Below are 25,426 nucleotides of genomic sequence, written 5' to 3'. Positions count from 1 at the left end.
AGTCAGAATGAGCATCTTTTAGTTGCAGAGACACTGTGAGATTATATGTTACCAAGGTAGGGCTAAGGTTAATCCCTGAGGGTTGCTGATATTAGTCCAAGTGGTTTCTGGGGAGAAATAAACATTTCTTTTTGGGGGTGTGTGGGAGCAGAAAGGGATGTACGAGCAGCAGAGAAACTCTGGAATCTCTGCCTAGTGACCCGGCCTACAGGCAAACCAGTTGGCCTAATTTGTGGTGGTTGCCCCACCTTGTAAAAATACATTAATTTGTTTGATGTCAAGATATACTTATGCTAAACTGGCATTAAAGGTCATTGGTGTAGCCGCCAGCTGGTGGAATGTGCCCATCTCCCAACAACATTCCCTGAGAAATAACCCTGAGCAGAAAGGGGCTCTTGGTTTGGATGGCAAGCCTTGACAGCACTATGTCTTCCTCTGCTAATTGAAAATTTGCCTTGAAGGGACTTGACTCGCAGGTCAGCCAGTCCCGTGATTGGTTTAAAGATCCAGCTGGTTTTGAACCAAGTAATAGTATATAAAGCAGCAGAGTCCTATAGGGAAAAAAAAATCCATGTGTAGAAACAATGTTTACTTATTTATTTTTGAAGTTTATTTTGAGAGAGAGAGAGAGAGAGAGAATCCCAAGCAGGCTCTGTGCTAACAGCACAGAGCCAAATGTGGGCCTCGATCCCACAAACCACAAGATCATGACCTGAACTGAAATCAAGAGTCAGATGCTTAACTGACTGAGCCACCCAGGCGCCCCTGTAAAAGCAATATTTAAATATGAGCCCTCAGTTAGACGAAAGTAGAAAATTTCTCAATTATAAGCTTAATCCAATGCCGTTAGGCACAGACCATAATTTGTGTACCTGGGCTCTCTGTAGCAGTTTGAAGGCCAGCTCACTTCCTGCACCGTGTGTAGCCCTAGGTAAATGAGGTTCCCTCTGGTTTTGTCATCTGCGACAAGGAAAAGAAGCTAACGACAGCCTCTCTGTTAGAGTCACTGCACGGGTTAAATGAGGTAGTGATACGAGGTGCTCGGTGCAGTGCCTGGACAAAGCAAGGGATGGTAAGTGGGATTAACAGGAATACTGGTTTCAAAGTCATAGACCTTTAGAGCTACCAGGAATCTAGTCCACGCACCATTCAATGCAGTTCCCTTTCAGTTCTGTTTGCCAGACTTCAGTTGCCCATATAACATCTTCATGAATTTTGCCTCGGCCATCCGCCACTTGCACTATTATTGACTTGATATCTTTCTTTTTTCCCCCAAGTTTATTTATTTATTTTGAGAGAGACAGGGACAGCATGAGTGGGGGAGGGGCAGACAGAGAGAGAGGGAGAGAGAAAATCCCAAGTGGGCTCCATGCTGATGGTGCAGGGCTCTAACGCATGAAACTATGAGATGGTGACCTGAGCCGAAACCAAGAGTCTTAACTGATGAGCCACCCAGGCACCCCGACTTAATATTGTTCTTAAAAATTGACTTATTTTTTAAGTATAAATAGGCGCTGCCCCTTCCTTTGAACTGATCCTAATCAATAGCATCTATGAAATTACAGGCCCACTCATCTGAGCCTTTAATAAAAGTAACTACTGTTTATTGAGTGCTTCCTATGTATCAGGCTCTTTGTTCAGATTATTACTTTATATGCTGAGAGCAATCACTTGAGAAAGAAACTCTTGACATCCCCATTTCTAGATATGTGTTCTTAGCCCCTATGCCATCTGATTCTTCATCTAGAAGAGTGGACGCACTTCTTCATGTTCTCCTCGCCAATTCTGGTTTCCCCTTTATCTCACTTGAATCAATCTATGGGTTTTTCTCTTTGGCTGAGAAGGTCAAAGCTTATTAGAGGTTGAGTGATTTGTCTTTGTCTCTGTCATTTGTCATCTTTCGGTGCAGTGCGTTGTGGGTGCCTACTCCGTGCCAGGTGCTATCATAAAGGGAAAGAAAATAGGTCCCTGCCCCTCATTAGCTTACAGTTAAGTGGGGGAAGGCAGATCCAGAAACAGCTCGTCTCAATATAATGTGGCGAAGTGCTGGGATAGACATATGCCCAGAGTGACATGGGAACACAGAGAAGGGAGTCTGGGGCAATGACCCCTAGAGGACAACAGACAGCTTCATCTAAGGTACTGAGATGAAGCAAAGTAGGAGGAGTGACTTCAGCGGAGGGAAAAGAGGGAACAAAACCGGGAACGTGAAACCGTACAGGAGCGGGAAAAAGAACACGGGTCTGGGCTGCTAGAACACAAAGTAGAAGTAGGGTATATAGAGGTGGTTATGAGGCTTAAATGGTTGCCAGGGACTAGGTTTAACTTTCTCCACTGAGGCATGATTGCCATTTGGGGCCAGATCATTCTTTGTGGGGAGGACGGGACGCCGTCCTGTGTATCATGGGTCTCTGGCCTTTATTCACTAGATGTCAGTAGCACCTCCCATTGAACTGTGACAACCAAAAATGTCTCCAGACATAGCCAAACGTGCCCTGAGGGGCAAAACTGTCCACTGTTGGGAGTCACTGGACTAAGTCACGAAGGGCTTTGTATGCTGAGGACCGAGGACTTACACTCTGCTTGAGAAGTCTCTGAAGGTCCTGAAAGTCGGTGGGCTGATACTGTCAGATTGGTACTGTAGAAAGATCACTTAGGCTGCAGTTTGGAAGGCAGGCTGGAGGGGACCAGACTGATGCAGGAGAGCCAATTTGGAGGCCAGCTAGTCAATTACATTCATGCACTAATACAGCCATCCATCCATCAACCTGACAAACATCTGAGAGCCGATCTAGACCGGCCTAGTCCCTGCCTCCGTGGTGCTTAGCGTCTGGAACACTGCTTCTCATTTTTTTTTAAATTTATAAAACCCTTTGAGAATTTGATGAAAGCTCTGTAGTCTCTTTGTAGGAAAAGGTTCAGATGTAGGAGAAGGAAGTGTTTAGGAGCTCAGGTTCTGGAGTCCAGACTTCCTGGGTTAAAATTCTGTCTGTTATTTGCTAGCTCTGCAATGTTGGAGCAAATCAGTCAACCTGCCTGAGCCTCAGTTTCCTCATCTAGAAACTGGGTACAGTAATAATATCTTCTCAAACATTTATTATTTTTTTAAATATATATATATATATTTTATTTCTAGGAGAGAGAGAGAGAGAGAGAGACAGCATGAGCAGGGGGACGGTCAGAGAGAGAGGGAGTCACAGACTGAAACAGGCTCCAGGCTCTGAGCTGGCAGTCAGCAGAGAGCCCGACGCAGGGCTCGAACCCACGAACTGCAAGATCATGACCTAAGCGAAAGTCAGAAGCTTAACCAACTAAGCTACCCAGGCGCCCCTCAAACATTTATTATAGGCATTGAAAAAAAGAAAAAAATTTATATAGAACACTTAGCGTAGTGCCAGGTAAACAGAAACAGCTCTATGAAGGCTATTTTTTTTTTTTTTTTTTTTTATGGAACAGGCCTGTATTTCTTCTGGTCCCTAAGTGTTGCAGTTTTCCTTCTTGGTTATCTAATGAACTTTTGAGAGCAATCATATAGTAGTCATGGTCTTTCAAAGTTCCCCTGCTTCTATGTCACCAGCCATTTCCCCCCTGTTCATTTATTCTATTTCTTAAGAATCTTTCTAAGCTACGTGTCCTCCAAGAAAGTTGGCTTATACTGGGGTATATTATTTCACATACATTTGTCAGCCAACTTCACAGCTAATATTTTAGCTTCTTAGTTGGATTCCCCACTGTTATTTGTAACAGGATTCCTGGTACAATTCCAAGTGCAGAACATGCTACTTTAATTACTCTCCTCTTGTCTGCCAATAAATATCTATTTATCCCATTTCAGGCACCATGCTAGGCACTAGGGAGCCGGTCTGACCAAGACAGACTGGATCCTGCCCTCATGGAATTTGCTGGCTCCATTTCCCTTATTTTCCAGTGTCTACAAGGGGTTGCCAGTGACATACAGATCATTTCTGTTCCATCCCATCCACTTCAGGAAATTAAGTCTCATGGAAGAGCCTCAAAAACATGTATCACGACTGTTACTCTACTTTACAATTGCCACCGAGTGTTGATAACGTCTTTTTCCGAAGGTTGCCCGCGCTGCAGAGACCAGTTGGCTCCCACAAGGCCCTGTCTCCACATCCCACACATGACGCCTCTAATCTCCGTCCTTTACATTTCCTGCCTTATGGCTCATTTGAAAAACGACTCTGTTTGATTTTGATCTCTTAGGCCTCTTCAGTAGGAATTTCCAGGAAATGTATGATTATCTCTTCTGTAGTATGCCAGCCCTGGGGAAGTCATGGTGACGGGACTGAGCGTTCTCCGCCAGGTGCTGCCAGCTCCACGGTAGATTTCCCCATGCTTCTAAAAGCTGACAACTCCAGATTGTTAGCATCACTTTTTGTCAGTTTTCAAATGGCCTTCTCGTTTCTTGACACTGATACTGTCTGAGCTTTTCAAATTTATAAAAGAGGGAAAGGGCCGTCTGGACAAAGTTTGGTTTTCTGCTGTTGGAAAGCATGATGACACCTTTAAGAGTGACGGCTCTTATTGATCTAGCTTTTAAAAAGTGGAAATTATTAGAAGATGAAATACACCAGGATTACACGGACTTGTCAACTGGCGAATGATTTCCCATTTTCTCAGATCCACGCTCTTGTGTTTCTTTGAATAATAGCTGGGGAGTTTGAGGAACCTCTCAACCTTTGGTCAAATGCATCAGCATGGTCTGTCTTCATGGCTGCCCAATCTGAATAACGGACATTTAAGTCACATTATTCATTGCAGATGAATACTCAGGACCCATCTAATCAAGAGTTATGATTGGACTGATCTTGAGAATCATTCTGTTGCAGAGCCTATAGATTAAATTACATACTCCAGTGTTCTGTAAAAACATTTTGGTAGTGAAGGAACAAAGCAAAGAAAAACAAACAACAAAGAGCTGCAAAGCAGCCCTGGTGTATTTCATCTGCTAGTAATTTCTACTTTTAAAAAGCAAGATCAATACGAGCCATCATCCTGAAAGGTGTCATCTTGCTTTCCAACTCCAGAAAACCAAACTTTCTCTAGATGGCTTTAATAAATCTGAAGAAGTTCGGGCAGTATCAGGGTCAAAACAAAATGTTAAATTTATGGTTACTAAGATGCCTGTGGCAGAGACTACTGGTTCTAGAACTACTTTATCACCCATTTACTCTTTCCTCCTTAGTAGTAAGTCCCCAGTTTTTAAAAATCTGGGCACACTGCTGCGTATAATAGAAGATGTTCCACAGTTTGTTCTCAGCATTCAAGAAACTGAGGGCTGATGGGAGTGCGGGAGAGGGGAAGGAGGGAGATGGGCATGGGGGAGGGCACTTGTTGGGATGAGCACTGGGTGTTATATGGAAACCAACTTGACAACAAACTATTTAAGAAAAAAAAAAAGATGTTCCAGCCTCATTTGCAATTCTCTGTAGCCATGTGACAAAGTTCAAGGCAACAAAATGTGAGAGGAAGTGTGGAGGTATCCACATTTTTAAATTGATGCTTTCAAAGGCTACTTAAGGGGAGCTGACCTGGTTGGAAGGAGGCTCTTTTTTGCCCTTCTTTCCATTATGCAAGATGAATACACTGGTTGAGAACTTTAGTAGATGTCTTAAACCATGGGGTGGCCATGAAAATGGAAGCTGTGTGCTAGGATGGCGGGGCAGAAATAGAGGAGCCTGGATCCCAGACGACTCATGGAACTGCCATCTTAGTCTTGCACCAGGTATCTAGTCTGGCTACTGTCTTGCTCAGGTCAGTGTTATGTTGCGGGAGATTTCTGTTATCCTCAGCTTAATCTAACCACAATGAAGAAAATGTTCTGTTCAGTTTTGTTCTTGACTGGTGTTACTGACTGTACCATTATGGTCAAACTGTTCTGACAAATTTAAAGCTCCATGTCTCTGGATAGATCACCGGTGTTTGCAAAATTAAATTAAATTGAAATAAATTAATGTCTGAAAGTGACTGACACATATGGCTAAGTCCACTAGGACAGCCCTTTGTTAAGAGGATGACTAATTGCTTAAACTTAGTGATTAACCTGAAGTATTCTTGAATACCCAGTGCTCCATCTTTGGGTACTACAAGCTGCTTCCAACTTCATGACTCATTCAGAGCCAACGCTTCTTTAGTATACCATAAATACACGTTTGCCTTCCTATGTCCCGTACTAGGTCTGTGCATCCTCAAGGGCAGGCATGAGGTCTCATTCGTGTATTTCCAGTATCTGGTATTACAGTTGGCACATATTTGTTGAATGAAAACATCAATGCCTCATAGACTGTACCATTTTAAGTCCATAAAAGCATTTAAAAAAGTTATGAAATGCAGAGGCACCTGGGTGGCTCTGCCGGTTAAGTGTCTGACTTCAGCTTGGGTCATGATCTTACGGTTTGTGAGTTCGAGCCCCAAGTCGGGCTCTATGCTGGCAGCTCAGAGCCTGGGGCCTGCTTCAGATTCTGTGTCACCCTCTCTCTCTGCCCGTCCCCCACTTGTGCTCTTGTCTCTGTGCTTCAATCTCTCTCAAAATAAAAAATTATAAAATGCAAATAGGTTGTAGGAAAAACTATTTTTCATTAACATGTTTGAGTCAGTAACTCTGGGTTTCAAGAGATCCACTGAGGTTAGTGGGAATTGCTGTATTTCCTCAATCTTAAGAAGTGCATTTCCTACTTCCTTCATATGTTAACTTTTCTGAAGTGAGAATGTGTCTTCTTAATTAATGCATACATTTCAAGGAGCATTTCTCCGCTACCACCCAAACTCGTCGAATTGATGCTATCTCTTACAATCCATGGTGTCTTAGAATTGAGTACATATGGTATTCCCACAATGGTCTGTGCACTTTGGGGGTCTTCGAGACTGTTGCACGGAGGTCTGTGAGGTCAAACTATTTTTTTTAATAATATTATTTGCCTTTTATATTTTCTCATGAGTGTACACTGGAGTTTTGCAGAGGGTACCTGTGGCTAGCATATCTTTGTGTATAAAAAAATTCACAGTTTCAATTTCTTTTTTTTTTTTTTTTTGTTTAAAGATTTAAGTAATCTCTATACCCAGCATGAGGCTTGAACTCAGAACCTGGAGATCAAGAGTCACATGCTCCACAGACTGAGCCGGCCAGGTGCCTCCACCATTTTAATTTCTACTAAGGCAAATGTTAATAGATAAAACCCACATACAGAAAAGCTCTTTGAGGTCCCCACCTATTTTTAGGAGTGCAAAGGAGTCCTGACGCCAAAATGTTGAGAGTGGTTATCCTACAGGAAAAGAAACAGCGAAGGAAGCCATTCTGTTACATAAGAGTTTCATTCAAGCTCATTAAGAAAACAAGCATGTATCCCTTCCAAGATGGTTCCTGGGTCCATAAGCTCTGTCCGAAAGCACACTGACAGAGTGGCTGAAAATCTGTACTTCCTCTAGGGACCCAAGGCCTGATGGGTGCTATAAAAGTTTGTTCTCACAGGCTCCCTCAGAGCAATCAGCACGTACACACTCTCTCTGAGTCTGCTGTGTAATTGCCACTACCTCATCTTAATAACAGGCATAATTGCTCTGAGTTTCCGTCGACCCTTTCTTGCATCTCCTCTCCGAAGCCTCAATTTTGGAAATGGCACTTGTGAATACACAGAATGTTTAACCACTTCCAGTTTTCAATTTACAGTCAAAGTCATCTATCAGCAGGAGATGAAGGCCCAGTGTGAAAACTACAGAATGTCCTTCAGACTCCACAGCTAATTTGTTTGTAAATTTGATTGTTATTGTAAGAAGAACATATTGTACATGATGCTACTTGCCGATTTACTCTTCGTATCTCTCTGTATCTTGGGTTTTATCCCTAGAGTCAAAGAACTTAACCCTTTTAGCACTTCTGTGGGCGGGGGAGGAACATGAAAGCTTTACAGTTTTTTTCCTTTTGAGTCTCTCTTTTGTTTTAATTGTACGTGTATTTATGAAATACCTACTGTATACACAGTACTCTGGGAGACGTGCATACAGAAGGCAAGACAACCAGAGAATGGTCCAAGGTATCATGAAATAAAATGTGGAGGCAGGTGATGAGACCCTAAATTCTGAGTGAATTCAGTCAAGAGAGGATCACTGTGGGTCTTCATGCAGTGGGAAGTGGGGCTCTCCTGAGAGCCCAGGCTTTGCCTGCAAAGGAGCCAAGGACTTAGAAGAAGCTCCTGGAATCATTCTGCTGTATCTTCCTACTGAGAAGTTGCAGCAACTTGTCTGTTGCAGGTTGTTAATATCATAGTATTGGCTCGACAGAACAGACTGAGCTTCCAATTCCCTTTGGCATCTAAAGCAATTTACAGGCCAGAAGTATGACTGCACAGCTTTTATGAAACGGTCTGATTTCATTGATCAGCCACTCCAAGATTATGTTTTCATTTCTGTAGCTATGGCTAACCCTCCTTTCTGTATAATATTCAGGAAGGAACTATTAAAAAATGTCACCATGGAGATGTTAAGATATAAGTGGGCTAGGTTCTGAAGGGGAAGAGAAATATCACAACTCATGATGGCTCTATTCAGAAGTTCATTTCAAGTTAGACCAGAATTCCACAGATTGTCTCTCTTATCTTAACTCTGTAATGTTTCCAAATGATAAGGATACTAATAAGAGCAGATGGCCTAATGAACATTTAGAGGAAAGATTTAACTGGTCCTATTTTCATTAGGCCTCCAGTGTGCTTCTGGGTTTTGCCCACCACTTCCCTGTGTGTGATACAAAACAGCACGCACTCAACAGATGGCCCAGCTCAGGCTTCATGCTTCCAGAGCTCTGGAGACTGGCCACCTGACCACTTACCATGTGTACAGGATCATTTAAGGAAGCAGGCAGGCTACCGACTTGAGCCGGAACAAAAGCAAAAATTGGTGATGAATATTGAGTACCCGAGCTTCAACAAGAGGGGAGTCAGAATCACTCTCGAACACACATCGAGGAGCTCTGGTTGAGGTTTTCGACTAACACCTCCTTATGGATTCAAGAATGATGAAATCCTCTGTGGCACCCAGTCCACTGCAATGAATGTTTCATCCAAACCGTAAGCACATCTTAGTGACTCTGGCAGCAACCATGACCTGGAAGCCTAACACCTCATTGCACAGTGTGTTAGGTATTAAGCTATTGTCTCACAGCTCCAAACTCCCCCCTTTGGAAGTTGCTTTGTGATGCTGGGGTTGGGACTCTGCTAACCATATTTCTCTTTGGCCAGCTCAATTCCTGATAGGTCCTGACAATATGGGAAATAGAGCGATTCTGGAAAGTTAGAGGAGGGAGAAGGGACTTGCTCCTTCCTGCTTGCTTTCTCTTCCAGTCAGCAAGGCTGCAACAGTAGCTCTTCATCTTGGCAGCAGGAGCCGACTGCACTTTCCAGTTCCTATCTATGCTCTGAGAATCAGTCTCTGCATGCCACCTCAGAGGCACCAGAAGCAGCTGGCTGGCATCCTCTTCCAGAGGAGTAGGTCCCACCTCGAGAGAGCAAATCCTCTATCCTTGTAGGTTGACAGCTCCAACCTCTTTCCTTTGTTTCCCCAGCCCTAGAGGTGGTGGCTGATTCCTGCAGATATTATTTCAACCTTGTTTTTCAACTCTTTAAAACCCATGCAGCCCATTCCCTATATTGAATTCTCTCCGTTAAAATAACTAATGTGACTTGTTTTTCTTTTTTCTTTGAGAGAGAGGGATAGAGGGAGAGAGAGAGAGAGTGCAAGGGAGAGGGGCAGAGGGAGAGGGTGAGAATCTCTAGCAGGCTCTATGCGTAGTGATGAGTCCAACGCGGGGCTTGATCCCACAACCCTGGGATCATGAGCTGAGCTGAAATCAAGAGTCGAATGCTCAACTGACTGAGTCACCCAGGTAGGTGTCCCTGATTTCTGTTTTTTCTGACTGGATTTTGACTGATATTCACAGCATGAATCCACTCACAAGGACAGAGGAAGAACAGTACCCATTCTAAGCCAGTGGTTAATAGAAAACTAGTAAAAGTGAACAAGAACTGGCAAAGAACCAGAGAAGTTATTAGTCACTAGCATCCTCTGCCTTATCTACTGGCCTGTGAAGCTGTCATGTCCAGAAAATATGCATAGAAGAGAAATCCACCATGCTTGGACACCAGGGAGTTGGTTGTGATTGGCTTTAACCAGAGCTTCTCTGACTCTCTGGAACTGCCATATCGATGTCCTTATTCTCTAGAAACTTTTCACTCTTGTGATCTTTGAGGAAGATTTCATGATGGATCATGCCACTCTCCCACATGCCTCTTTTGGAGACAGAATTCTGTGCTAGATGGTTTCGAAGGTTGGCCCATGACAACATTTCCTATGTGCTGAGAATTTCCTTATACATATTGATATTTACTTATAAGTAAAAATACATGTACTACTAAATATCTTTTATATTTCTTCTTGCTAGTTTCCTTGTTAAACATTGGGATTGCCCCTTCAGAATCCTCTTCTCCTTGATTTAGAGTTGGAAGAATATTGTGAGGTGGACCAGATGAACATCTCCTTATGTATCTCAAGATAAACACCTCTCAACAGATGTGGCCTCTTGGTAAATGTTTTATACATCCCCGTGTTTACTGTTCCGAATATACTAACTTCTGCATGGAAAGAGGACACTCCTGCTGACAGCCAACAGAACTTTCTCTGAATTGTGTTTCTGTTTAATAAAGATGGGTTGGCACTGATTCATGTACTTTCCGTTCTTGGAGTTAATAGACACTAGGGCTCTGTTTAAAGGTATGGTCTGAAATATAGTCAGGCCAACTGGCTTACATGAAGACTTAGCCCAGGATGTTGGCCAAATAAGCCCTAACTGTTAGCCACTGAATTTACCAACCGGGTATTTCTGTATCTTAAGAGAGTTTCAGGTTTATTTCAGGTCACGGTGCCTGCCGAGCAAAATGTGTGGAAGACTGAGTGGTTCAGAAGTAGTTTGCAAGCTTTGCATCTTGTGACTCTCCCTGAACTTTGAAGATGCTTTTCCTCTGGTGCTTAATAGTTTTAATAAGAACTAACGTGCCATTGTCCTTTGTGTGGAAAGAGGACACTGCTGAGGGAGTTTTATTTATGTGATAAATTATGTTTTCGATATAGCATTGAGCACGGTACTTGACTTTTATTTTAAGGTCCCTGACAACTCTGGCTGTTTGCTTGTGTGCAGACATTTCAGCAGAATTTGGATATGCTGGAGTTGAAGATGTCGGCCTGCTGTTCTCTACTTCTTATACAAGCAACCCGAGCTGTCACTTTGGAGGGAGAAATGCAAATATCTCTGATAATAGGTTATTATTCCCTGATTGTGATTTTTCCTTAGAGGTGCAGGCCTGAAAAATGCGGTTAAAAAAAGAGTTTAAATGAATCTGGAGAAGGGAAATGATATTTAAAGGAGCTCTGTGGATCATCTTAGTGCAATGCTTTTCCCAGTTTATTATTTTGTTCAATTTGGGCTTTTATATATCTGAAGTTTTAAGAACTGATCAACAGGCTTGGAACCTGAATATCTTAATAGAACAGAAGGGTCGCTGGATACACAGAGCCACTCATACATTAAACTTGCTTCAAAAATCCTAGGATACTGCTTTCTTCTCATGAATATGTCAGCCTCTTAACTTCTTTCTTTTTGATTTCCCACTTGGCTGGGAGCCTTTCGGTTTGTCTTGGGAGAGTCATAGTCTCCACACTGACCTAGATAAACTGTCTTCTAACTTATCTGCTGTCATATTTATTATTATTATTTTTAAATAAAATTGACCTAACTAGGATGGCTGCAGGCCACCTACAGAATGAGCTGTATTTTTTACCTTTTGACTTCACAGAGATGGAAGATGATCTAAAATCTATACATATCAAAATCAGAGATGTATGAAACTCACGACGTTCCAGCCTTAGCTCCATAGTCAGCATGACACTTCTTGAAAGGAAAAAGAAAATGAAGGATTTGGAGCACCATTCAATTCACTACAGTGACCATCCGGTAAGTGATCCAGACAGAGCTTCACATCAGCATTAGGCAGATGAAACACTCTGTGAAGGTTGCAGCAGGCTGGGACCAGTCTCTGGAGCACATGCTTGGTTAGAGCCCATCAAACTCATCTAGACGTATAAGTATCCCTCTTTTGCAAAAGGTACACCCACGTACAATGGACAGAAGGGAAGATCACACAATTTCTATAGCAGTCACAAACTTCTTCTTGGTCCTTTTTATCTTGGTTTTGTAAATGATCAGTTCAATCTTCTGTTCTGTGGATGGAAGGTCAAATACTACTGCTATTTAACTACTACCCGCTTATTGAGCACTTATGAGCCAGGCACTTTACTAAGTGATTCATATATATTATCTTACTTAATCCTCCAACTTCCCCATAGTGGAACATGACATCATCGTCCTCATTTACAGATAAAGAATTTTTTCCAGGGGCACACAGCTAGCAAGTGGCGGATCTGGGACTCAAACCTAGATTGTCTGTATTCCCAACGACTATGCTTTACTGACTTTTTATGCTGGTATAACTATGAAGGAGAGTCTACCCTGGAGGCCTGATTTTGTCTCTTGCACTCTCTGTTAAAGGATTAGAGAAGAGTCTGGCTCTCCTTTGCAATTCCGGAAAGTGTTCTCCTGTACTTGACAGAGTGAGGAGAGTAGGTTTGTACTGAATGAGCAATAAATAACATTATCCAGGAATGCATTTAAATTAGAGACTGACAACCACAGATATTACAAAATCAGAATAACCACCTTGTGGACTTATTTTGTTCTTGTGTCCTCCCATTTGAGCAAGTACATGATGAATCAACCGAAAATATTTCCTGAAGATACCAATTAACATCTTACATCATCCCTTATATTTGTAAAGTGGCTCATACTTTTCCAAGTGCTTTCACATTAAAAAAAGCGAGGACACTTAATCAACAATTGGGTCATTTATTGAATTAGCCTTCATAAGGAGGAATAATTAACCAGCTCTAAAATTCTAGTGTTTGTTTTCCAAGTGTCGTGCTGAATCTGAAATTATAGAGAAATCTCTTTCGGGTCAACAAGTAGACAAAAATGATTTATTTTTTCTATACTGCCATATTTCAGAGGAGGACAGAATAAATGATTCAAACATAGATGCTCTTTTTCTAGAATATAGAAATGGCAACAAAAGTAGTGTTTATTTAGCATTATTATGTGATTTCAGGCATAAACGTTAACAGATCACTCATTCCCAGGTGAGTAATGTGGAGAGTCACTAGGGACTCTTAAAGAAAACTTTTCTAAATGATTCTTGGTGCTCCTGTCAAATCAGAGTCTGAACAACATTAACTGCCATCTTATGCTTTGTGACAGCATAATTTCACTGCTACTTATATCGACATTGATGCCACCTTCTTTCCATATGCCACCCACCTAACTGGTGTGGCAGATGAACACATAAAAGCCAAGGTTATGTGTAATGCCATAGGACCTCTGTCTTCGGTTCTGATCAACACTAACAATGTACAGTTGCAAGTGCCTTTTTAAAACTGAAGTTCTTTCATATTCGTTTTCTCGTTTAGCTATCACAACAGCTTCAGGAGGCAATATAAGTTTTTATCCCGCTTTATAGTGTTGAGGAAGCTCAGACACAGAGACCTTAAGTCGCCAGAGGCCACACTGCTAATAAATGGCAGAATCTGGACTCGCACTCAGGATTCTCTTATGTTTTTTCGACTTGACTTGCTACGTTGGTCAGAGGGAAATAGGTGATTACGCCATTGGCCAGGGAACTGTGGTAAAATACATCCCAGTCATCCTGAAGAAAAGAAAATGTTCCAGGCTTATAAACACGTCTGGCAGAAGTCTGCTCATTTTTTGTAGCCATCGCTTTCTATTCTCTATACTTTCACATTTAACGTACTGATAGATTGAGGTCTTAGAGAAGACTGTGGCTACATTAGCAGTGCCTTCCTGCCCTGGTTGATGGAGACTGAGCTCCCTCTTTGCCTTGTACAGACTAGCACTTGCTCCCACTCTCATTTCTGCATTTCTAGCATGAGGCTTCGGATCAGCAGGAGGGACTGGCTGTGACTGATGGGGACTGACTGAGTGTATGTGGCTCAAATGAGTAGAGCAGAACATTGCTGATTTAGGACGCTTATGTTGGGATTGCTGCAGCAACCAATTGCTGAGGAGGTGGACTCAGCACGATTGATGTTGTCCAGGCATGAGAACAGTGAAAGGAAAATCCATCGGAGGTTTGGTCTGTATGATTTTTTATTGTTACTGTTGTGAAAAACCACGTAAGATTAAATGTATCATCTCAACCACACTAGTGAAGTGCACAGTTCACTAGCGTTAAGCTCATTCCTATCGTCTGCAGCAGATCTTTACGACTTTTTCATCTTGTGACACCAAAACTCTACTCATGAAACGCGAATTCCTTCTTCTCCCCACCTTTGGGTAATCACCTTTCTACTTCCTGTTTCGATGACTGTGACTACTTTAGATACTTTATATGAGTGGAATCCTGCAGTAGTTCTCTTTCTGTGGCTCATTTCACTTTGCATAATGTCCTCGAGGGTCATGTGTTGTACTGTGTGCCTAGATTTCCGTTTTTGAGGCTGTGTAATATTCCGTTGTATGTTTACACCAGATTTTGTCTATCCTGGTATGAGTTTTAATGCCACCCGACTCGTTGGTTGGTGCTCACCATAGATAGAAGCGGGTGCTTCAGTTGGTTAAACTAATCATGGCCAAATAGGATAAAGTAAATGGTTGGTACAAGGGCTACCACGTCACTTTCGGGTTTCATTTTCCTACTCCTTGGCCTCGGGAACCTGATGTTTGAGCCATTCTGCACTCCTAATCTTCTATCCCTTTTGTCACCTTTCATTTACTCCCACCTAGCTGTGTCCACTGGCATTGCGGGCCCCTGAGAGAAGTGTTTCCACATATCTCCGATCAGTTGCTTTCACCTTCTCTGTCCTGCTGTTAACCAGCAACTCCCTCCTTCCTTCACTCCTTCCTTCACTCCTTCCTTCCACCAAATATCCCCCTCTCTGGACTATCTGGAGTGTGGTCACAGACCTTCTCTTCGCTTAGACAGGGAGACATGTTCCACAGTCACTGAAGCACTGGGAGGGTGTGGTGGGGGTGATTTTTATCTCTGGTGGCAAGAACTTTAAAAATAAACTTTTTTCCCCCTGGGAGATCCCTTTATCCAAGCAAACTTATTATAATTCAGATTTTCTTGATTCCCTACAGAGCTTCACAAAATTTAGAAGTCTGTCCCTGCAGGGAATTTTACTTATAATGGCCTTCATCTGAAGGATCTAATTCTGTTCTCTTTCAGCGTGCGCATGGGAGAGCGATGGGAGTGCACAAAGAAAGGCAGGTAACCCCTGAGGAACTTGAGTTTCAATATCATCTGCATCACTCGGGGTGATGGGCGGATATTCTGTAGACATGAAAGGGTTGGCAAAGGAGACAGGAAGACACAATGAGAAACATTAGGCAAGAGTTTAAGAAGGGAAAAGAAGGTGCCTTTCTGTTCTACAACTACTGTGTTTGGTTTATTTTCTTTTTTTCTCCCTTGAATGCTGTAACTTTTCATGCCTGGATGTTATTATATATATATGTTTCTCAAAACAACAGAAAATGCTAAATCCACTTGTATCAAGTTGAATTGACATGTAGATTTTGAAAAGAGGGCTTTCTATTTCTCTTTCTATTCACTTGTGGTTCGTTTCATCTGAAGCTTGCAAAAAATTCTAAGGACAGTAGAAAACGGCTTTTTCAGTTATGTGGAAAGCAGAGGACAAGCAAGCAAGGCAGAGGTCTGCTGCTTGGGGCAGGTGGTGTAATGCTGCTGATGAATGAGAGAGAGGAAAGTTTGTTTTTCTCTGTTAAGGAGAATGACTAGAAAGAACACTGATTCAAAGTTACTAGAGTCCAGGATGAGTGAAGGGACTGTAACATAGCACCTAACTTCTTCAAACTGAGTTCAAGTCTCCCGGCCAGGAAGAATGACCTCTTAGAGCTTCCAAATGGGTTTTCAGAACAATTTTTTGTGTGTGTGTGATTGTTGAGAAACAGTGGGCAGTAGAGGATGTGCTGGAAGATAAGAGGTGGTAAACATAGTTCTGACTTCAAGAAGAATCAGAAGATGTGCCTCACAGATTTCATGATGGAAACCTGATATCTATTTGGAAAAGATCCTCAAATGCATTATTAAGCCATTTTTCTTAGTTCTTAGATGAGGAAGTGGTGCTTACAGATACTATGACTGGAAACAAATTATGCTGAGGGATTCTTATCCCCTTAAAAATTTTTTTAATGTTTATTTTTGAGAGAGACAGAGTGTGAGCAGGGGAGGGGAAGAGAGAGAGAGAGGGAGACACAGAATCCAAAGCAGGTTCCAGGCTCTGAGCTGTCAGCACAGAGCCCGATGCAGGGCTCGAACCCACGAACTGTGAGATTATGACCTGAGCCAAAGTCAGACGCCCAACTGACTGAGCCACCCAGGCGCCCCTCTTATTTCTTTTTAAACAGAGTTACCAGCATGGTAAGGGTTCTTTGTGGATAAGTTGAAGAAAATATAGGTGAGGCTAGTGGCTTTCAAACTTGTTTTGACTGTGATCCTCAGTAAGAACTATATTTTATACCATTATCCGAGATCTACAATGGAAATAAAAGTTTCATGAAATAATACTTACTCATCCTTACTATACATGACACATTCTAAGGTTTTGTGCTCTATTTCTTTTTTTCTTAAAGCGTGTCATAGGCCAATAGATTGGTTTCCTGATCCAGTACAAATCACAGCCTATAGGTGGTAGTTCAAACAGATGGGTTCACAGTCTAACAGATAACTACTCTAGTGGTGCCATAACTTCATCCTTGGCCTATCTATCCAACAAAGCTATCATGGATGGGGACATGGAAGGCATTCATCAAATCCATAAATGACACAAGGCTGGGACGGGCAGTAAAGATATTGGATAATGGCAGAAGAATTCCAAGATATGGAGGGAATCTGATGAGATGGAATCGAATACAGACTATTCGATTCTGTAATGTAAGATCCTGCACTATGATGCAACCAACTGTTCAAGTATAGGATGAGAAAATGGGGATGACAGACATGTGAATTTCTTGCTCCCTGCAATTACATCATAGATAAAGAATGTCCAAAAATCCAATTTAATTTTAGCTATGGTTTCTTAATCTGTGCTTTTTACTTCCTTAGCATTTTGCAAAAAAGGTGTTGGGGTCTCCATGTAAACTACCATTGGGTGGGACTGAACCTGACCAGGGAAGGTTCTGGTATATCACTTCTTGTTTGGATCTGCTATTTGCATCAGATTTATGAATGGGGACTTATTTTATTTGAAGTAAACGTTCTTTGGAAAAAAGTCCTTTGGAAGACTGCCAGGCAAAGGGAACCAAAACAGAGAATATACAAAGAGTGTTGTGATAATCCCCATTCTACCTTTGAGTTAGGGTATGTGTGGATTATTTTATTCACTTCTGGAAACCTCACTTTGAAAGAGATATTAGATCAATGGGAACGTGTTCACAGAAGAGTGAGGAGAATGGCAAAGGAACTCAAAACCATGGCAAATGTGGGGCAGTTCAGTGGATCAGAGATGGGACATAGGAGTCCTGAGAGACTTGCTCACATACATGTCATGTGGAGGAGGCAGTTAGATATAGCAGTTTGGTGAAAAGAATGTGGTATTGGGCATCAGGTTGACCAGGTTCGAATTTCAACTCCGTCACTTATTGGTTGTGTGACCTTCACCAAGTTACTCAACTTCTTTGAACCGTGATTTTCCTGTTTATTAAAAATAGAGGAATATAATACACGGTACTTACCTTGAAGGGCTGGCATGAGGATAAGTAAGATGACATAGAGGAAGTACCCAGTATAGTCCTTGGTTCACTAATCCAATTATTTCATAGAAAACAGATTAAATTAATAACACAGGGCCTCAAGAGTTGAAAGTAAGACTAGATGGTGAAAGTTAAAAGAATATTAAAAAGTTAAAGCTAAAGGTATCCCAGAAGAGCTATCTATCAGGCAGAGACATTCAAAGATGGAATGAGCTGCCTGGAGGAGGTAGTGAGTTTTCTGCCATAAGAGGCATTTGAAGAGAGGCTGGTTACTATACGGTAAGAATATTCTGGCGCAAAGTCCAGCATCAAATGATTGGGCGGAGGACTGGGATTCCTAGTAGACTAGCTGAACAGATTAAAAGCATGGGGCCAAAGTTTGCTCTTCCAAAGAACCAGTTATGGCCTTCCTTCATAACCAAAGATGATACCTCTCTCCACCTGTTAGGCCCATTTGACAAACATGTGCTTTTGGGAACTACTGGGAGGTATACAGATGATCCAACGGGCGTTTAGAAAGGACCGGTTATATATCAGATACTCTAGACAGACACCTCAAAGTGTGCGTCCTCTGGACAATGGGTCAACTGCATTGGTTATACACACAAAGGTCCATGCTTCTTTTGTATCTGCTATCAGGTTGACTTGGGGAGAGCATTAGGCTAGCTCCAAGGAGTACGTCAGCTCTCAAATTTGCTATCATACCAAGAGACTTGGTCTAACTCCTAGTTCCATTCTAGTCAGGCACAAGATGGAAGCAAGTTAGCAGAGCAGGATGATTCAAAAGCAGCAATGGAAATACTGGAAGAGTCCAATCTCTTCATAATCAACTCATCTCCTGAAGTGAAGGGCCTGGTTGTTTATAGCAGTGCTTACAAAGGGCAGTTATGCTTCAGAGTTTATACCGAGAATTCAGTTTCACATTTCAGTAAATCAAAAAAAGATATTGATTTTGAACAAATGGCTGATTTTATTGTCAAAGCAAATTTCATTTCTTGAGATGATTAGGTTTTATTAAACTATTTCCTAAGTGCCACTAAACACACATTCTGTAAATAAACAGCATATTCTTCTACCAGATGGCATTTGTCATCCACTTAACTACAATGATATCTGGTCATCCATCTCCAATTGTCATTGAAAATGTAGAAGCTGGAAAAAATGCACACTGGGGGTCAGAAGTTTGGGCTTGAATCTTGGCTGTATTACTTAATAAATAACTCCATGGTCACGGCACAACACGTAATCCTTCTGATTACCAGTTTTCTCCACTGTAGCTGGAGATAATTATACCGACCTCTCAAGGGTGGTTCGGTTGTGGAGATAAAATGGAACAGTGTGAATAAGACATTTAGCATGGTTTTGGGCACATAGTAAGCTCTCAATAAATGGCAGCGGTTATTATTAGAATTACTATCGGGAGGACATCAAGATCTACTGAATATTAAGGCAGGCTATCAAGGAGGAATTCCTCCCTGGATTCAAGTTTGCCTCAGAAAAGTGCAGAAGACAAAAGCAAAGAAAAGAAAGAAGAATGTTCTCCACATTACTTCCCAGCTTCCAAAGGTACTATGCTACCATGGATGGACCTTCCCTTGTTGGGGACCTTTTGGTTTTGAAATGTAGGGAAAATAACAAGGAACATTAGGAATTGGGTTATATTTCTGCAGAGAAACCTTCAGAGTTGGGAGAGACCCTGAGAAAACAGTTGGTTCATCTTCCTGAGTCCAGAGAGGCTTGCATTTCAAGCATTCATAGATTATTTGCTGTCCAGCATTGGCTTTAAAAGTTTCAAAAAGCGGGGACTCTGAAGGTCTTTTGATAATGAATGATGCTGCCACACAGTCTTAGAATCAGTAAGCTCTTCATAGGACTCATTCAAATCTTTATGCCACACAGGCCTCTATTTTCTCTCCTGTTTCTGTCAGCAGACTCTGTGTGCTCTCAGTTAGACATGTGTTTCCACCCTCACCCATCAATATATTAAAATTTTTTTTTGTTTTTTGTTTATTTCTGAGAGAGAGAGAGAGAGTGTGGGCAGGGGAGGGTCAGAGAGAGAGGGAGACACAGAATCTGAAGCAGGCTCCAGGCTCTGAGCTGGCTGTCAGCACACAGAGCCCGACGCGGGGCTCGAACCCATGAATTGCGAGATCATGACCTGAGCCGAAGTCGGACGGCCAACTGACGAAGCCACCCAGGCGCCCCACCCATCAATATATTTTGATTTACTGAAATATGAAACCGAGCACTGGGTAAGCCCAGCTGGGTCACTGTAAGTACTACTATAAACACCTGGGGCTTCCTTCCAGCTGAAGACCACCCATGTTCTCAAGTACAGTCATGGAAAACACAGGGACCCCATCCGCCACAGTTGTCGAAACAGACCGAGGGCGCTCTGGCCATCGAGGCCGAGCATCTGGGCAGCTGTGCCACATGCTGGCCCCCTCCCGGGAGACACTTTATCCTGTCACCCAGCTGATTTCAGTCAGTGCTCCCCACCTGTCATGCACCTGTGCCCCACCTGGGGGCTGATTTGTACACACCTGGGAGCTGATTTGCTTTCATGCCAAAGCCTCCCCTTCCCAGCCAGGCATCTCAAAAAAGTGATCTATTTTCACTTTCTCCATTTCCTCACCTCCCACTCTACCACTGCAATCCTACTCCAATTAATTAGCACTCCACCAAAGGCATTCCTATCAGAGTCACGAATGCTGTCAAACCAAATGGCTTCTTAAAAAAAACAGCTTATTTTATGTGACCTCTAAAGCAGCAGTTGACATTAACCATTCCCTTCCTTTTGAAAAGCTTGTTTCGCTTGGCGTTTTCACGGCACGCATTCCCGGTTTTCCTACTTGTCAGGTCTTTCTTTGTGGCCTCTCGGTCTCCTTTGTGGCCTCCTATTCATTCCTCAGCCTTCTCTTGAGTATTAATATCCTCGGAGTTTGGTCTTAAGCCTTCTCTTCTTTTGAGGCTATGTACCCCCCTGGAAGATCTCATCCATTGTCCCATTTGCTGTTCCTATGTGTGGACTGATAATCCCAAATCTAACTTCCTTTTCAGGCCTTGAGCTTTCGACTTATTTCCAGTTGCCTGCAAGATATAGTTACCTGCGTTGGCACCTCAAGGTCAACATGTCCTGAACTGAGCCCATCATTCAACCCTCACCCCCAACCCTGCTTCTCTTCTTCCTGGATTCCTTACCTCAGAGAATGGTACTATCATACCTGTACTTCCTTAATTCTGCAATTAAGTCCAGGCAACAAATTCTTTGAATTTGGCACCAATATTTCACTAACCTCTCTAAGTTCTTAACCCCTAATGCTGATCCTTTGGGCTTGACCATCATCACTGCTTGCCTGTGTAACCCACATAAAGTGAGCATCTTCATGTTCAGTGTCATGAGTTGTAACCCAAACAAACATCATCTACGCATCCAAAAAACATTGGAAAGCAATTTAATTTGTATAGAAGTCTTTTGACAAGGTGCTAGTCATTTATATATATATCTTTTGACCCCATCACACCCATATTACTTCAACGGTCTCTTATGTGGTCTCCTTGTCTGTAACATTGTTTCCTTCCACTCAGTTCTCTATGCAATAGCTAGAGTGATCTTCAAAAAAATTTTTTTTCATGTTTATTTTTGAGAGAGAGAGAGACAGAAAGAGACAGAGTGCAAATGGGGTGGGGCAGAGAGAATGGGAGACACAGAATCTGAAGCAGGCTTCAGGCTCCGAGCTGTCAGCACAGAGCCTGACACGGGGCTTGAACTCACGAACTGTGAGATCATGATCTGAGCTGAAATCAGATGCTTGACCCAGGTGCCCCTAGAGTGATCTTTTTAGAAAGCACTTCCCGGCTTAATGTTATTCTCGGCTCCCCATTGTCTACTGGATAACACTTCACCCTGTCATCCCCACTTACTTCCAGATTTATTTCTCACTACTTTTCCATACTCTTTGCACCATACTTTGCACAGTAACATGTATCGGTACACTGTGTCTGCTGAGCACTTACTATGCATACCCAAAGAACATACAGTCTACCTTGGTAGACTAGTTGGATACAGTTTGACAAGAGAACAGATTACATATTTTTAACAATTTTACTTGAGAGAAAGAGAGAGAGAGAGAGTGAGAGAGAGTGAGAGAGAGTGGGAGTGAGAGAGAGCGAGAGTGAGCTTATGTGCGTGTAAGCAAGGGAGGGGCAGAGGGAGAGAGACTGAATGCCAAAGCGGGCTCCACTCTCAGCATGGAGCCCGATGCAGGACTCAATCCCAAGACCCTGGGATCATAGCCGGATATGAAACGGAGTTGCATGCTCAACTGACTGAGCCGTCCAGGCACCCCGGGAACAGTTACATATTAAACGTAAACTCATTCAATATGGTGATATTAAAGTTTTGTTAGAGGATGAGACAACAATGAGGATCATAACCATTAGGGAAGTGTCCCCTGGAGGAGGTGAGGTGTGAGGAGGGTGGGGAGTGCTATGTGGAGCAGCAGAGAGGACTCCAGACTAAGGGACTGGGACCATGAGAAGCAGGCGCCTAGTAAAGGTGGAGGGTCCTAATCTGGACACTGAGGTAGAGATCATTATCGACTCATTGTTCTGTGCCAGCCTAAGGGGAAAAACGTGAATTACTCTTTAGGGCGTTTTAAGCACAGAACAGGAAATAATGGACAGCAGCAAAGAAAGCTGCCAAAAAATTTGGACACAAAGCCTGCTTTCTCTCCCAGTCAGCCTTGCTAATTTCTACATTTTAAAAAATGTTTTACTTTTATTTTTGAGAGAGAGAGAGAGAGAGAGAAAGTCAGAGTGTGAGTGGCGGAGGGGCAGAGAGAGAGGGAGACACAGAATCCGAAGCAGGCTCCTGGCTCTGAGCTGTCAGCACAGAGCCCGATGTGAGGCTCGAACCCATGAACCATGAGATCATGACCTGAGTTGAAGTCAGCCATTTAACCAACTGAGCCACCCCGGTGACCCATAGCCTTGCTAATTTCTAATACCCACCTCCCACCCCACCCCATTCTGCTCCCCATCTATCCCCCAAAACGTCTGTTCCTCTACAGCTGAAGCTGTGTAAGGAAAAAGGAAGGGAGGGCATGAGGGAAACTGAGGCTTGGAATGAAATGCCATAGGGGAAATGTGATTCTGTGTCCTGGTTACCGGGGCTCCTCTTCACTGGGCTGTGCTCTACATCCTAACCTGAAAGGGATGAGGTAGCTTTTACTGTGGCAATTCTGGCTAGCAAATGCCACGTGGAAAAGAACCCTTCTCATGGTGATGAGAAGCATATGTTTGCTCTATTTAGGCAAAGCATTCTCTTTTGAGCATAACTTTTCCACACAGAAACAGATAAGTTGTTTAGACTTGACTGATTGCAATACTGAGTGTCCTATTTTAAGTTAAAAATATACCACAAGTGAATCATATACGTGCATCTTCTCTCTTTCGTCCCCCTCCTCCATAGAAACACATTCACACCCTTCCTTCCTGCCATAAATAATGCTCCTTTTCCTTGCCTTCCCCAGAGTTTCGCATCATGGGAAGTTAGGTTGCTCTACGCTTGATAGCCTGATTCACTCAAGCCTCTCTAAAGAATGGTTCATTCATGGGGTCAGTTTTCCAGGCCTTTCCAGGCCCATTATATTTTAGTAGTTGACATATCTGATTACTTTCTGCCTTTCAGAGGTAAGGGAGGGGCTCATGGAGAAGAAGAAATCCCCCCAAATGGGCCCTTTTCTAGTGTTTTATAGAGACGTGTATGTTTGGAGGATGGAGATGGGAAGGGATAACAGAGCTAATGAGTAAAGCAAGGTTTCCAGCCGATGTGTTCGCTTTATTTGCCTTGTGATCCTAGGTTCCAGGTGGTACAAAGAGCAAAGCAACAGGATGCCCTAGCCGTGGAGGGTATCACTGGTTACCCGCCCAGCAGGGACCCTTCATTCCTTGCCAACAGAAGCCTGATTTTCATTTAAGAATTAGGTAGCAACATGCTTAGGGAAGTGACCCAATTCCAGAGGGTCTGAATCCATTTTAAGATCCCATTTCCCCTTTGCCAGTGACTGGTGGAGGCAAGGGCACATGATTCGATTCTTGCCAGTGTGACTCAAGAAGGAAATCTACTGGCGTCTTTCTTACCTCTGATCATCTCACTATGTGAGTTCATGAGACCTTATAGTGTAAGCTATTATTATCTTTTGAGATTTTTAAAAAATGTTTATCTTATTTTTGTTTTTGAGAGAGAACAAAGGAATGATTGGGGGAGGGGCAGAGAGAGAGGGTGACAGAGGATCTGAAGTGGGTTCCATGCTGACGGCAGAGAGCCTGACACAGGGTTCCAACTCATGAACTGTGAGATCATGACCTGACCTGAAGTCGGACACTCAATCGACTGAACCACCCAGGTACCCAAAACTATTTTTATTTTTATTTTCTTACATTTATTTATCTTTGAGAGACAGATGGGGGTGGGGGGAGAGAGACAGAGAGACAGAGAGAGAAGAGTGTGCACATACACGGGGGAGGGGCAGAGAGAGAGGGAGAGAGAGAATCCTAAGCAGACTCCACACTATCAGGGCGGAGCCCAATGTGGGGCTTGAACCCACGAACCGTGAGATCATGACTGGAAGCGAGATCAAGAGTGGGACGCTTAACCGACAGCCACCCAGGTGCCCCTAAACTATTTTTAGATACACGTTTCATTGTTTGCAGTCAAAATCACTCTCTCTGATACACTCACTTGCCAATCCTAAAACTCTCAACTTCTACTCTAATTCATTTGGAAAGATTAATAATCTACTTCATCACAGTCACAGGTTCATGGACTGTTAGCGCTCAAAAGTCCCTTTGAGAACTGTCTCGTCTATTTCTCTCACAGTGCAGGCTGAGGAAGACACCCAGAGGATGCCGGTACTGTGCTCTATAATCTCTCTACATGTCCAATCTTGATTTTGTACAACTGTGGTAAAATCAGAATTTTTGACTCAGATGGAAGGTACACTGAATTTTCCCTTTTGTTCTGACAAAAAGCTTTCCTAATTAAATGTAAAATAGATCTCAGAGGGAATGTTGCCTCTATTTAAAACTTTCAAATGCCCTAAGTACAGCTATTTACATACACATGAATAACAAGTCAGGCTCATATATGCATTACAAAAGATTAAAAAAATTTTTTAATGTATTTATTTTTGAAAGAGTGAGATGGCGTGAGCAGGGGAGGGCGGAGAGAGAGGGAGACACAGAATCCGAAGCAGGCTCCAGGCTCTGAGCTGTCAGCACAGAGCCTGACACGGGGCTCAAACCCACAAACCGCAAGATCATGAGATCATGACCTGAGCCTAAGTCGGATGCTCAACCAACTGAGCCATCCAGGTGCCCCGCATTACAAAAGATTTCTACAGACCTCAGTAGTCAGTGCTTTTCCAAATGTGAGTTACCGTATTATTTAAAAATAATAAAATTATAGAACTTGGAAAATACTCAATAAAAGACTGACCTTTACCCTCCAACTGATTCAAA

The 25,426-nt window shown here is 42.7% G+C and overlaps 1 protein-coding gene across 3 annotated transcripts in view; it reads right to left on the bottom strand.

Annotated features, from left to right (window-relative positions):
• TENM1 (teneurin transmembrane protein 1) overlaps window positions 1-25,426 on the bottom strand; it is a 560,608-nt gene that overhangs the window by 51,255 nt on the left and 483,927 nt on the right. The window lies entirely within an intron of this gene.

This window comes from Hyaena hyaena, unplaced genomic scaffold (genome assembly GCF_003009895.1).
Source record: "Hyaena hyaena isolate Hyena2069 unplaced genomic scaffold, ASM300989v1 scaffold_147, whole genome shotgun sequence".
NCBI lineage: Eukaryota > Metazoa > Chordata > Mammalia > Carnivora > Hyaenidae > Hyaena > Hyaena hyaena.
This window is presented reverse-complemented; position numbering and strand designations above follow the sequence as displayed.